Genomic DNA, 6,051 nt, shown 5'->3' on the forward strand with positions numbered 1-6,051 from the left:
ATTGTATATGAGTCTGGAATAGCTAAGTTCTCCTTGGTAATTATGCCTTCCCATCTTCTCATTTTTCTAACGATTAAAGATAGGTAACTACTCATAATAAAATGACTCTACCTCTGGGAAACTTGAGATATAATCTGAGACCAATGCTCCAAATAATTTGAATATTGGGCTATTTATTCTCCTGTCAGATGTCTACATAAAACCAAATATTTAGGGTTAAAAAAGAGCATCTTCTCATAAATTTGTAAATATCTTTTTAATTTTAAGATGTTGGAGCTAAAGAAGATGTTGAAAATCATTCATCCTAAACTTAATTTGAAATGTGTGAAGACTGAAGTCAAAAGAGTGGTGACTGACCCCATATCACACACATTTCATGGTCAGCCGAGACAGAGCAATGCATGCTTCTGGATCAGTCAGAAAGCTCCCCCAAATTTATATTTGTAAATCTGGAAAACATACCCATCTGTGTCACACAGCAAGAGAAGAGAGAGAGGCTCTCTGCTCCTCCTGTTCATCAGACAGCCTCTCCTCCTTCACAGTGCCAGCAGCCACAACCTTGAGACACGATGGTGAAGGTCAGAGTAAATGGATTTGGCCGCATTGGGCGTCTGGTCACCAGGGCTGCTTTTAACTCTGGCAAAGTGGATATTGTCGTCATCAATGACCTCAACTACGTGGTCTACATGTTCTAGTGTGATTCTACTCCTGGCAAGTTCAAAGAAAGGCACAGTCAAGGCTGAGAATGGGAAGCTTGTCATCAATGGACAGCCCTTCTCCATCTTCTAGGAGCAAGATCCCGCCAACATCAAATGGGGTGAAGCTGGTGCTGAGTATGTTGTGGGGTCCACTGGTGTCTTCACTACCATGGAGAAGGCGGGAGCTCACTTGAAGGGTGAAGCCAAGAGGGCCATCATCTCTGCCCCTTCTGCGGATGCCCCCATGTTTGTGATGGGTGTGAACCATGACAAGTATGACAACTCCCTCAAGATTGTCAGCAATGTCTCCTGCACCACCAACTGTTTGACTTCCCTGGCCAAGGTCATCCATGACAACTTAGGCATCATGGAGGGACTCATGGCCACAGTCCATGCCATCACCACCACCCAGAAGACCGTGGATGATCCCTCTAGGAAGCTGTGGTGTGATGGCCAAGGAGTTGTCCAGAACATCATCCCTGCTTCTACTGGCACTGCCAAGGCTGTTGGCAAAGTCATCTCTGAGCTGAATGGGAAGCTCACTGGCATGTGTCGGTTGTGGATCTGATCTGCTGCCTGGAGAAAGCTGCCAAATACAATGACATCAAGAAGGTAGTGAAGCAGGCATCAAAGGGCCCCCTCAAGGGCATCCTGAGCTATACTGAAGACCAGGCTTTCTCCTGAGACTTTAACAGGGACACCCACTCCTCCACCTTTGATTCTGGGGCTGGCATTGCCCTCATGACCACTTTGTCAAACTCATTTCCTGGCATGACAATGAATTCGGCTACAGCAACAGGGTGGTGGACCTTATGGTCCACATGGCCTCCAAGAAGTAAGAGCTCCCTGGACCACCAGCCCCAGCAAGAGAAAGAGGCCCTCAGCTGCTGGGAAGTCCTTGCCCCAAATTGATCCCCCGACACACTGAGAATCTCTTGACCACCGTTTTCATCTCAGACCCACTGGAGTAGGGGAGGGCGTAGGGAGCCTTACTTTGTTGAGTACCATCAATAAAGTTCAGTGTACCCAGAAAAAAAAAAAGAGAAGAAAGAGAGCAGAGAATTGTATAACAGTGCTTGAATGCTTTCCCTCAGAACAGCATGCTTCACTCTGCGCCTATGTCATTGAATAAAACATGTCACAATGCCATTTTGCATTACCCCAGGGGATAAATGACTCCAATTCCCCATGTGTACCTACTCCAAATAGTGAAATCTCACTGAAAATGGAAATCATGCAAAAGATTGTTTGAGACCCACGAGTGACAAAATATTATAAAGACTGAGTGAATCAATCCAAATTTATTTCATATCCAATTTACCTTTATATTTCGTTTGCAATAAACAATTGCATAAGTCATTTGCTAAATTACATCCAACTGATTATATTCAAAACTATTCTCTTTTATTATCATGCAAAATGCATCACTTCTTGACAAGTAAACTTTAGTTTCTCACTGTATACAAAAGTACCAACTTCCCATTTTAGCATGCAAAAACCACCAAACATTTTCTGATTTAACTGCTATGTTACTCACTCATCAGTCTGTAGCAGGGTTTCTCAACCTCAGCGTTAGATATATTTTGGTCTTGAAAATTCTTTCTTTTAGGGGGGCTATTCTCCTCTGCATTATAAAATGTTTACTAGCATTCTTGGCCTTGAGCCTAAATATGCCAATTGGCCCTCCCCACTAGCTGTGATAAGAAAAAAAAAAAATCAAAAATTGCCAGATGGCCTCAGGGAGCAAAATCTCTGTGGCAGTCACACACATGAGAACTGCTGGTTGACAGGTTATGAATCTACTAGCTCCTTTCCTTTCTATTGCTATTTAAAAGTTTTCCTTTCTTGAGGTTTACCTGAAATTTCACCTTCTCTAAGTAGATGTTATGATCTCTCCCGTTTCCTTACTTTTCTTATGAAATATTTTCAATTTGCAATATTTTTTAGTTGTTGCGATGCTTTAACTTGTTCCACTTATGATAAAATAATTTTATATGATCTGAAATAAAAGAGTACAAATGTAATTTTACAAATAAAGAAATCAATTCCCAAGAAGTTAAAAGACCATACCAGTATTGCACAAATTACAAACTATGCTTTGTAACCTGGTTTCAAAGCATTATCCTCAATATTGGGAAAAAGATTCAAGATGGTGCATACTAGGTAGATGTTACACTCATCTCCTCCCAGGACCAAAATGGAATTACAACTAAAATATAAAACAATCAGCCTGAATAATTAAATGAATGAACTATCTGAATTAAAGTCTAATAACCAATGATCTATAGAAAAGCGATGAGATGAGTAGGAGGGGCAGAGATGCAAAAATGTTTGAACCTGATCCCATACAAGACAGCTGAGATTCCAAAGGAATATCTCAGCCACAAAGGTCCCCCCTGAGGAGTGAAGAATCTGAACCCAACACCAGACTCCCAGGCCCAGGGAACCTGAACAGAAAAGAGGCAGCCAAATAACATCTGGTTGTGAAAATCACCAGGGTTTCTATCCACCAAGGAGATACAGGCTCCCTCTTAAAGGGCCAATACACAAAATTTCATTTGCAGCCACTCAGCCTAATCTCAGACAGAGGGAGTGCAGAGTGGGATGGAGTGGCACTGGGAAGAGAGCTGGGGGGACAGCTGTCAGGCCCCTGTGCTGAGTCACCTTTATGTGCCACGGATGCTCTCTTTCTTGTATGTAGCACTCGTCTTTTTAGAGCATCATCCTGGTAAAAGGCAATAGCCCCACTCTCCCTGTCACCCCACTCTGTGGAGCTCATGCCCTGCTGAGGACTCAGCTACCTGTGCTGGGATGTAGAGGTTTGGGCCATCTGAGTGGGTGTCTGTGACAAAGCGGTGTGGTTTTGGTAGGGGGACCATTTGCCTCACTTATTTTTAACCTCACTGATACCTCCCCATTAGGGATCCAAGTGGCCCCACTCTCTCCATAACTGATGGCCCTGCCTTGCTGAGGTCTGGGCAGAAGCTGGAGAGACTGAGTTGTAAACTCTTGGGCAGGGGTTAATTCTTCCTTTTCCAACAGGCCTGAACAGCACCTCTCCCAAATGGGAGGCCCACTAACTCCACCCTTCCAACTCCCAGTGGCCCAGCTTGATTGAGTTTGGGCTCCTGACAAAATTTTGGACAGGCAGCCTTAGCCAGTTGCTCAGTGGTTAGAGCACTGGCCAACAAACCAAAGGATCTCAGGTTCAATTCCCAGTCAAGAACATGTACCTCAGTTGCAGGTTCCCTGGCCCTGGTAGGGTTGCATATGAGAGGTAGCCAATCTATGTGTCTCTCTCATATCGATGTTTCTCTTTCTCTCTCTCTCCCCCTCCTCCCTCCTCCCTCCTCCCTCCTCCCTCCCTTCTGCTCTCTCTAGAAATCAATGGAGAAAATATCTTCAGGTGAGGATTTAAAAAATTTTTTTTGGACAGACTGAGTTTTGTAGTTCTAGGACGGTGGCTATTTTTCTCTTGCACACACAACGGAGTAGAACCCTCCCTACATGCAGCCAAATCGTGACTTGTTTGGGCCTGATAAACTCTGCTAATATCACCCTGATAACTCCCTGAGACATTACCTGTGGGGAAGCACAGGACTTGGTTGGAATGTCTGTAAGGAGGATTCTCTGAAAGGTCGGGGCCTCTGGGGGGATATGGCCGAAGGCGGCAGTCCCTACCTTGACTTTTCCAAGCTAGTCCGAACCCCCAGGTGTTTTGCTAAGGTCTCTGTTTAGTCTTTTAGACCCGACCTTGTAGAACATGTGCTTTCTCAGGGACACTTACCCTGCTGATTGTATCTAGAGGTTAATTTTAGTTCAAGTGGTTGTGACAATAAAAGCCTAAGGAGGCAGGCAAACAGGGCTTTTTTCTCCTAAAGAAAAACAGCCCCGTAGCCTCTCCTTCACAGGAAGGTGTGTCAGAGTAATCTATTCATTGTTGCTCAGGGTCTGCTGGTCAATCCCAGCAATTACCCCACCACATGGGTGGCAGCTAGATTTAATATACTCTGGGGCATTGGCTGACACTCAGTTTGAAACTATATATCAATCTGGTGAACACCAGCCACTCCTACCTGATGACTCACTGAGAAGCTACTTCATGAAACTTGAGTACCACCAGGGGCTTTTTCAGTGACTGAGCCTATCAGGCAATGGGCAGGTGGAGGAAGGTGAGGTAGGATCCCAGGCTGCTCTTTGGGTGCCTTGGGGCTTTTGCCTACATGCTACTGGGTCCCAAAGAAGTTCATACTGAGACACATCATGATTAAAACAGCAAAGGTTAAAAAGCATTCTGTGGTGCCCAGCTTGTCCTTTCCACACACCCCCAGCCCACGCAGACACAGCCATAAACTGTGGTTCGCTTTGTATCTCCAAACACTAATGTCACAGCTGGTATCTGACATTGGCATTTACTACAGTTTCTCCCAAGAGGCCCCAGAATTAAAACATCTAGTGGTCAGATTCAGCCATCAGAGCTGGATCCAAGTAGTTTCACATGTAACATATCCAAAAGGAGATCTTGGCAAACACCAGACCCTGCTAAGTAAAATTCTGCTTCATATGGTCAGCACCTGCACAATAGCGTGTATGCTATGGTTGTGGTCAATTCTCACAGTCATCCAGCCTGAGGGTTGATCACACACATGAACATGCAAACAGTAATAAAGATTTGATTGCAATAGGAGAGCCCATATAACCCATGAAAAAAGTATTCCTAGAGCAACCAGGTGAGGTAATCAAGGAGATTGTGCTGCTGGATCTCACAAGACAACTACAATATAAGGACACCCTATCAAGACTGGGAGTAATAGCAGCTCTATAGTACATAGAAATAAACACAAAGAGATAGCCAGAATGGGGAGACAAAGAAACATGTTCTAAATGAAAGAACACAAAAATATCTCCAAAAAAAGAGCTAAATAAAAATAGAGGCAATCAATATACCAGATATAGATTTCAAAACAATGATTATGAGAATGATGAACTTCCACAAAGACAGTACAAGCATAATAATTGACACAGAAACCATAAATAAAAACAAGTCAAAATGAAAAAAATATATATTAGAAGGAATAAACAGTAGGTCGGATGAAGGAAAAGATCAAAACAGTGATTGAAAAAACAAGGAAGCAGCAAACTTTAAAAAAAATAAACTTCTTAAAAATGAGGATTCTTTAAGGGCCATTAGGACAATATGAAGCATAACAACATATACATCATAGGGGTCTCAGAAGGAGTTGAGAGAGAGCAAGGGATAGAGAACCTGTTTGAAGAAATAATGGCTAAACCTTGTCATGGAAAAGAACACACAAGTTTAGAAAGTCCAGAGTCCCACAAACTATGAACCCAA

General features: G+C 43.4%; 1 pseudogene; it reads left to right on the forward strand.

Moving 5' to 3' along the window:
* The first annotated feature begins 569 nt into the window (after positions 1-569).
* Positions 570-1,537, forward strand: LOC118661638 (annotated as a pseudogene).
* The last annotated feature ends 4,514 nt before the right edge of the window (positions 1,538-6,051 follow it).

Source organism: Myotis myotis, unplaced genomic scaffold, assembly GCF_014108235.1.
Source record: "Myotis myotis isolate mMyoMyo1 unplaced genomic scaffold, mMyoMyo1.p scaffold_m19_p_8, whole genome shotgun sequence".
Taxonomy (NCBI): Eukaryota; Metazoa; Chordata; class Mammalia; order Chiroptera; family Vespertilionidae; genus Myotis; species Myotis myotis.